The following is a 9,318-nucleotide window of genomic DNA, read 5'->3' as shown; positions in this document are numbered from 1 at the left end:
GGCCTCAGGTAATCCACCCACCATAGCCTCCCAAAGTCCTGGGATTACAGGTGTGAGCCACCGCGCTTGGCCCCCTGGTTAGGCATTCTAAGTCACAGGATGAGATAGGAGGTCACTGCAAGATATAGGTCATAAAGACCCTGCTGATTAAAACAGGTTGCAGTAAAGAAGCCGGCTAAAAAGTCATCAAAACTAGATGATGACGAGAATGACCTCTGGTCATTCTCACTGCTACTCTCACAAACTGTCAACAATTTGACAGTTTACAAATGCCACGGCAATGTCAGGAAGTTACTCTGTATGGTCTAAAAAAGGGAGGCATGAATAACCCATCCCTTGTTTAGCTTATAATCAAGAAGAACCATAAAAATAAGCAATCAAGGCCAGGCGTGGTGGCTCATGCCTGTAATCCCAGCACTTTGGGAGGCCAAGGCAGGCAGATCACAGGGTCAGGAGATCAAGACCATCCTGGCCAACATGGTGAAATCCCGTCTACTAAAATGCAAAAAAATTAGTTGGGTATGGTGGCGCACACCTGTAGTCCCAGCTAATCGGGAGGCTGAGGTAAGGGAATTGCTTGAACCCGGGAGGTGGAGGTTGCAGTGAGCTGAGATCGTGCCACTGCAATCCAGCCTGGCAATAGAGCGAGACTCCATCTCAAATTGAAAAAAAAAAAAACAAGAAAGCAACCAGCATCCCTCAGGGCTGCTCTGACCATGGAGCAGCCATTCTTTATTCCTTCACTTTCTTAATAAACTTGCTTTCACTTTACTCTGTGGACTCACCCCTAATTCTTTCTTCCTCGAGATCCAAGAACCCTCTCTTGGGGTCTGAACTGAGACCACTTTCTGGTAACACGGACAGCAGGGCAATGGCCAGAGGCCAAATGAGACAGTCAGTAGCGTGTGGAGGCAGCGGCAGGTGCCCAGGGGCATCCCCGGCCCACCCCCAGAGCCTGGCCTAACATCCAGGCCTCACAGGCTTCAGGCCAGGACCCCACCAGCAACCCCCCACCCCCAGCACCCCAGGTGTGTATGGGTGGGTGGGGCCTCCCGTCAGCACACACGGGGGCCTGTCACACCCCTGCTGCACACAGCCTCTGCACCCTGGACTGCATGCTGAAGCCTGGGCATCAGAGCCATGGGCTGGCCTTGGCAGGATGCATCTCCCAGCGACAGTGTGGTCACTTCTCCTGTCTTCCCCTGGCTCCGATGACACCGTGAAGCAGCAAACCAGGCTCCTGAAGGGACCTCTAAAGATACGGTGTGTGCAGGGACCCCGCCTGGGGTGAGAGCAGCTGGAGCTCTGGCCGTGATCATCTCAGGCTGCCCAGGTAAAGGTGTTTCCCCAACAGCCCTGGCCACGGCCAGCCTTCTTCCCTGCCCACCAGTCTCATGGCTCTCCAGCCTTCCCTCCTGCCACCTGGGCCAGGGCCAAGAGTCTTGGAGGGAGGTTCTCATTGCTACCAGGTGACCCCTGCTCCTGTCTCTGGCATGGAGGAAAGTCACCCTTGCTATCAATTTAACACAGATTATAGATCATGCTTGTTCCCATTCCCACCACCTGGACATCCTCCTCTCCTGGACCCTATGGCCTGTGTGGGGGGTGCATCTGCAGGAATAGACCTTGCCTCCCTGGAGTACTCCTTGGCTCACAGCCCCATCCTCCCTGGGGTCTGCTACCCTACTGATCTGAGTGTGCACACTGCTGACCTCCTGACCCACTGTTTAGGAAGATCGTTCCTCTCTAAGCCTCCTGTTTCCCTGCAAATACTCTAGAGCAGGGGTCCCCAACCCCTGGGGTCACAGGAATGGGCCACACTGGCAGGTGAGAGGCAGGCAAGCAAATGAAGCTTCGTCTGTATTTACAGCCACTCCTCGTTGCTCGAATTACCCCCTGAGCTCTACCTCCCGTCACATCAGCAGTGGCATTATATTCTCATAGGAGCGCAAACCCTACTGTGAACTGTGCAGGGGGATCCAGGCTGTGTGCGCATGAGAATCTAATGCCTGCTGATCTGTCACTGTCTCCCATCGCCCCCAGATGGGACCATCTAGTTGCAGGAAAACAAGCCCAGGCTCCCACTGAGTCTACATTATGGTGAATTGAACAGTTATTTCATTATATATTACAACATAATAATAATATTATAATGATAATATAATAATAATACAAGTAAAGTACACAATAAATATAATGCACTTGAATCATCACAAAACCACCACTCCACCCTCGGTCTGTGGAAAAACTGTGTTCCCCAAAACCAGTCCCTGGTGCCAAAATGCTGGGGACTGCTGCTCTAAGGCATAGCAGTCTTTAACCTTTTGGGGCACCGTGGAGCCTTACAGAGCCTGATGAGCTCCATGGACCCCTTAGAACTGCTGACGCGTGTCGCTTACATTCAGAGATGGAGGAAATGCTAAACCTTAGTGAAAATAAAGATGTATTTTCTCCCATCCAAGCTCCTGAATGCCCTGAATGTCAACCGTGGGGACCTTGGGGAAGCTGGACAGGGATGTATGTACAGATTGACAGTTCAGAGTTGCCACCAGGGAGAAGCATTTGCAAAGCACAGGCTCTGCAAATGGGGTCTACCTCCTCCATCCCCCAAGCCTGTCTTCTGCTTCACTTTGCCAAGACTCTGCCTTGCCCCAGTGTTGGAGCAGGATGCCAGATGGCAAGATGGGTTTATGGGCTGGGTCTTCTGTTTGGTCAGGAGAGAGCCCATGGCAGTTGTAGGAACTTTGACGGGCAAGGGGCAGGGCGAAGTGAACCCATAGCATGAAAGTATGTGAACGCTATGTCATGGAGGGCACCCCAGGCCATGTCCAGGCCAGCTTCACCCTGTCTCTGGGAGAAGGGAGCCTGGTCAGAGCTGAGGTGGCTCCAGGGCACCAGGCCTTGTCCCTCTTGGGCCTGGGCATGATGCTCCCCAATGGTATGCGCCAGTCTTGGGACCACTGCTGCCGACTGTGTGTCTTCCTCCAGGGTGCAGAATCCCTTGCCAAGCTACGTGGGCCGATGCCAGCCCCTAGACCTCGAGGCTGCCTTCCTGATGGAGTACTGCCATTTGGAAGGGGTAACTTTGGTGGTCATTTTAAAAATCATGGTAAAATATACATAACATAAAATTTACCATTCTTTCTAACCATTTTAAAGTGTACAATTCTGTAGTATGAAGAACATTAACATCATTGCACAACCAGCACCACTGCCCATTTCCAGAAGGTCTTCATCTTCCTAAACTGTAATTTCGTGCCCATTAAACTCCCCATGTCTTCTTCCCCCAGCCCCCGGCAACCACGATTTTACTTTCTGTCTCTGGGAATTTGATGACTCATATAATTGGAGTCGTGCAATTTTTGTGTCCGGTTGGTTTTACTCAGCAGAATGTCATTTCATCCACGTTGTGGCCTCTGTCAGAAGTTCCTTCCTGTCCAAGGCTGAGTGATGCTCCGTGGCAGGTTTACACCACATTTTGTTTTCCTGCCCATCCGTGGAGAGGCACTGGGTGGGTCCCTCCTTTTGGCTTTGGGAATGATGCTGCTGTGAATGAGGCAGTTAGAAGGGGGCTTTTAGAAGTGTGAAACCTGCCTCTGGGAATTTTAATTTCAGCTCCCACAAACGAGTGAAGTTAGTCCTTCTGTGCCTGGCTTATTTCACTTAACACAATGATCTCCAATTACATCCATGCTGTTGCAAATGACAGGATCTCACTCTATTTTCATGGCTTTGTAGCACTCCACGGTGTATCTGTACCACACTGGCTCCATCCATTCGTCTGTTGATGTTCGACACCTTATTATTGACTGTAGTCACCCTGCTGTGTAATAGATCTCTTTTCTTTTTTATTCATATTTCACAGTTGTACATATTTTGGGGCACATGATATTTTGATACATGTATATAACATATAATGTTCTAATCAGGGTCATTGGGATGTCCATCTCCTCAAACATTTGTTTTTTCTTTGTGTTGGGAACATTCCAATTCTAGTTATTTTGAAATACACAGGCCAGGCGCGGTGGCTCATGCCTGTAATTCCAGCACTTTGGGGGACTGAGGCAGGTGGATCACCTGAGATCAGGAGTTCGAGACCAGCCTGGCCAACATGGAAACCCCGTCTCTACAAAAATACAAAAATTAGTTGGGCGCGGTGGCAGGTGCCTGTAATCCCAGCTACTCGGGAGGCTAAGGCAGGAGAATCTCTTAAACCTGGGAGACGGAGGTTGCAGTCAGCTGAGATCGTGCCACTGCACTCCAGCCTGGGCAACAGAGCGAGACCCCATCTCAAAACAAAACAAAACAACCCCAGAAATATACAATACATTATTGTTAACTATAACTTTCCTACTCTACTTTCAAATACTAGAACTTATTCCTTCTAACTACCTATATATTTTTTTATCCCTTGTAATCTCTTTTCTTGTGGGAGGAGTGTACACCCTGATGGTGTGGGGGGAAACCCGCCCCTTGTTGGAACCAGGATTGAATATCACTGCACGGGAGCTGAAAGTTCCCGCCCGGCAACGTCCACCCTTGGCTGTGAACCGGAGAGCCCAGGGCTGCTCGTTTCCAGCAGTCCTGGCAGAGCACCTCTGCGGAAGGTGGTGAGGCGAGGAGAAGGTGCATTCCGCAGGGAGAAGCATCAGAGTGGGGCCCAGGGACTCTCCTGCGTCTCCTAATTGCCTGACTGTCATGTGGCCGATCAGCGCGCTCCCAGCATTACACACAGCAGTCATCCAAAGACAGGCAGCGCCTCACAGCCCTCGGCTGGAGAGGAGAATGGAGGCTGGAGGCCCCAGAGATTTGGGATAGGAGGAGAAAAGGAAACAGAGGTGCCCCTTCCTGTCTTATGGCAGAGAATCAGTAAAACCACTACTGGAGTTCACCGGCTTCTCTGAATCTTTGTAGAATCTGTCCCACCTCTCGCGCACCCGCGATCCTCTCCAGCTGCGGACACAGTGCCTGTTCAACAGGGTGTGTGTGAGACTACAGACTCACAGAAGGGGGCTCTGGGGACCCCAGGTTCTCTCCCCTCGCTGAGGACAAGAGAGGGGCCCCCACCCCATGTTAATGACGCAGGGCCTGCAGGGACCTTAAGTGGCATTAGCACGGCATGGAACAAGAGAGAAAATTCAGAACCTCCAGCTCGTGATGTGCAACGACCGAGAATGTGGCTGAGTGTGGCCCCCTTGCAAAGGCCTGGGCCCTCTTTAACAGGCGCTGGCTGCCCTCTAGTGGAGAAACGAGGACTGGGGGCGGGCGAGCATGCTCAAGGACACTCACCGGGGAAGGGCGGTTTGCAGACAGGTGTCGTGTGTAGCAACGCGCCCCCTGTTTCGGTATATCTGTGTGTATGCGTGTTATGTGTCAGGTGCTGCGGGCATATGAAATGAATTACAACGTTGTTATGGGCTGGACTGTGTTCCCCCAAATTCACTTGTTGAAGTCCTAAGCCCTGCTCCCTTAGAATGTGGTTGTATTTGGAGACCGGGCCTGTAAAGACCCGAATGAATTAAAATGAGGTCATTAGTGTGGGCCCTAATCCCATAGAATGGGTCTTCTTCTCCTTCTCCTTCTCTCTTCTATAACATCTAAACTAAGATTTATTTGCATTAAGCTTTCAGAACATTTCCTGCAGCTCAGGTAAAAATAGGTAAGTATTCACAGAATATGTCTATGAACTCTAAGTCTAGAGTTCAGAAAGGTATTTCAACTAAAATACATCAGTCCTCACATCAAAATCACTTAGACATTACTGATGTATTTGGAAGCGTTTCCGTATAGATGTTTTAGACTGCTGGTACTGAATGCTTTAGAGGGTCAGGTAAACACAGTTCTCATTTGTTCAGCAGTGCCTCATTTCCACTACATAAAATTTGGTCTCCAGTTCCACTACCAATGCCTGCTTTACATGAGGTCATACTGTGTTGGTACCACGTAAGGCGATTATATTACGAAAGACCTCTAGACCACCTTGTTCAAATGTAACAGCGGGTTTCAGTAATTCCAGGAGCAAGGGAATTGTCTCCAACAATTCTCAGGTTGATAAATTTGATTTTCCAAGTATTCTCCACAAAAGGGCAGCAGGTGAGCCCAAAAAATTGTTCAAAAATGCCCAAGCAAGTGTTCCCTCGATGGACAATCCTAGCAGTTCCAACCATCACCAGCCCATGAAGAGAATAAGCACATTTCAGTCCACGTGAATCTAGGTTGGGCTGAGAAAAAGAAATTCTTTTACTAGTGATGGCAAACGGAGACTCATGATTTCTGTCCCATGGTAGTCCATCACTTTTTTTTTTTTTTTTTCTTTGAGACGGAGTCTCTCTGTCGCCCAGGCTTGACTGCGGTGGTGCGATCTCCGCTCACTGCAAGCTCTGCCTCCCGGGTTCATGCCATTCTCCTGCCTCAGCTTCCCAAGTAGCTGGGACTACAGATGCCTGCCACCAAGCCTGGCTTTTTCTGTATTTTTAGTAGAGACAGGGTTTCACAGTGTTAGCCAGGATGGTCTTGATCTCCTGACCTCATGATCCGCCCACCTCGGCCTCCCAAAGTGCTGGGATTACAGGCATGAACCACGGCGCCCGGCCTCTTTTTTTCTTTTTTTAGAAAGAGTCTCACTTGGTTGCCCAGGCTGGAGCGCAGTGGCGTGATCTCGGGGCACTGCAGCGTCTGCCTCCCAGGTTCAAGTGATTCTCCTGACTCAGCCTTCCAAGTAGCTGGGACTACAGGCATGTGCCACCATACCTGGCTAATTTTTGTATTTTTAACAGAGATGGGGTTTCACCATGTTAGCCAGGCTGGTTTCAAACTCCTGACCTCAAGTGATCCACCCACTTCAGCCTCCCAAAATGCTGGGATTACAGGTGAGCCACCATGCCCAGCCAGTCTATCATGTTTTGTTCTGACTTGTAATAGAACCTAAGCTGGACATCATGCTGTGGTTCCTATTCATCTTGAGGTGGTCCCAGGAAAGAATTATGAGAATTAAGAAGTCCAAAGACCCGGTGACAGAATTCTCCCAGGCAATGAAAATCAACCTTTTCAGCTTTTTAATCTTTTGCCTGCTGTTGAAAGAGCTGGATGTTCTCTGTCTTTCTAACTGGCTCTGGTGTTTCCTTCAATTTTGGCTCTGATTGTTTTTGTATGCTGAATAAGACTGTTTTTTAGTAACTGGAGGTATAACCACCCCCTGGTATTGCCAAGTACTTAAATGTGACTTTTTGGTGGGAGTTTTTACGCCTCAGAAGTTCTGCCCTTGGACTCTCCACTAACATTGCATGAACAGCACTCCAAACCCTCAAATCAGCAAGTGCTGCCCATGACATGTATAATCCTAGAAGCTATGCCATTGTCACCACCACGACCTCCCAGGGGTCCCGGCTGCCCAAGCCTGTGTCGTGGTTCCAAAACGGGAAAGGTTCCCTTGTGTTCCTTGCAGGGTGTGGGATGGGGGTGTGGTTCGCTTCTTCAGTGTCCTGTTTCTCCCACTGCTAGGGGAGCATACAGATGGGTAGGCCACGGGGCTCCAACCCCAAGGCAGTGTCTAGAGGTGAATGTTCACAGCTGAAACCTCAGTTGGCATGTGCTACTGTTTGCTCTTTTAGTTTTGCTGTCTATAGGAAGCTTAGACCCTCTACTTGTTGCGTGGACAGAGGGCTTTGTGTATCCCGGGTTCTTGCCTTGGTGTACCAGAACAATCAGATCACACATGGGCTTGGAGAATGGGTGCAAGGTTTTATTGAGTAGAAGTAGCTCTCAGCAGATGAGGGAACCAGAAGGGAGATGGTTTTCCCCTGGAGTCGGGCCGCTGGGTGGCCCAGGCACTCCTCCGACTCCCCCGGCCAAACTCCACATCATTCTGTGGTCAGTGGCATGCTGCTGCCTGTCAGCACATTCCTCTTGCCATTCGGCCACTTGCGTGTCCTTCCGCCAGTGTGTTCCTCTCCACTTCCAGCCGCTCCTGCCTCTGTCTTGCTAGGGTCTGGGTTTTTATAGGTGCAGGATGGGATGTGGCAGCAAAGGTGGTCTTGGAAAATGTAACATTTGGTCAGGAAATGCCTGTCCTCACTTATGTTCGTGGGGGTGGAGGCTTAGGGACCACACCCTCCTCTACCGGGCACTTCCCTTCCCCTCTTCTGTATCATTTAAAGGGACCATGCTCCTCCCTTCTCAGCATTTCCGTATCAGTTCCAGAGCAGTGGATCTGCCATGGTGGCCGGGGTGCCCCAGGATTCTGCCTAAGCAGGGTCTGAGACTATCTGGGTGCTAGGCCTCGAACCCCCTCCACTCCTGGGCTCCAGTGACCTGGGGTCAGCGTGAGGCTTGGGATGGGGTGGCTGCCTTCCATGGCACAGCTCTGCCCTTACATTGGTGGTCTTCGGGCTGCACCAGGCAACTGGTGTCGGTGTTGCACAGGGCCATGAATCTCCTCATTGTCCAGTAGCCCAAGTAGGTTACGACAGCCCTCCATCTCTGGAGAGCTGAGTCCTGACATCTCGACTCCCGGGACAGAGGGAGAGGACAATGGCAATAACGTTGCCCCTACAGTCCACCAGGCCCGTGCCTTGGCAACACACACAGAAGTCATGGCAGGTGTTCTTATAAGAAGAGATTAGGCCTGTAATCCCAGTGCTTTGGGAGGCCAAAGTGAGAGGATCGCTTGAGCCCAGGAGTTTGAGACTGTGTCCAGAATTGGTTCCTTCTGGTGGGTTCTTGGTCTCGCTGACTTGAAGAATGAAGCTGTAGACCCTCCGGGGAGTGTTACAGTTCTTAAAGATGGCGTGTCTGGACTTTGCTCCTTCAGATGTTCAGATGTGTCTAGAGTTTCTTCCTTCCAGTTGGTTCGTAGTCTCACTTGACTTCAGGAGCGAAGCTGTAGCCTTTCACAGTGAATGTTAACGGTAGTGCGAACCCAAAGGCTCATAAAGGTAGTGCGGACCCAAAGAGTGAACAGCAGCAAGATTTATGGTGAAGAGCAAAAGAACAAATCTTCCACAGCCTGGAAGCGGACCCCAGCGGGTTGCCACTGCTGGCTCGGGAGTAGCCAGCTCTTTTATTCCCTTATTTGGCCCAACCCACATTCTGCTGATTGGTCCATTTTACAGAGTGCTGATTGGTCCACTTTACAGAGTGCTGACTGGTCCGTTTTTACAGAGTGCTGATTGGTTTCTTTTTACAGAGTGCTGATTGATGTGTTTATAAACCCTTAGCTAGACACAGAGCGCTGATTGGTGCATTTCCTAACCTTAAGCTAGACAGAAAAGTTCTCCAGGTCTCCACAGGATTAGCTAGACACAGAGTGCCGATTGGTGT

The 9,318-nt window shown here is 50.3% G+C and overlaps 1 pseudogene; it reads right to left on the bottom strand.

Moving 5' to 3' along the window:
- Positions 1 to 5,109: 5,109 nt before the first annotated feature.
- On the bottom strand, positions 5,110 to 8,500 carry LOC100429107 (uncharacterized protein C3orf38-like; annotated as a pseudogene).
- Positions 8,501 to 9,318: the final 818 nt, after the last annotated feature.

The sequence above is a fragment of the Macaca mulatta genome, chromosome 10, assembly GCF_049350105.2.
Source record: "Macaca mulatta isolate MMU2019108-1 chromosome 10, T2T-MMU8v2.0, whole genome shotgun sequence".
In the NCBI taxonomy this organism is placed as follows: Eukaryota; Metazoa; Chordata; class Mammalia; order Primates; family Cercopithecidae; genus Macaca; species Macaca mulatta.
Note: the sequence above shows the minus strand (reverse complement) of the source record. Positions and strands in the feature narration are given on the sequence as shown.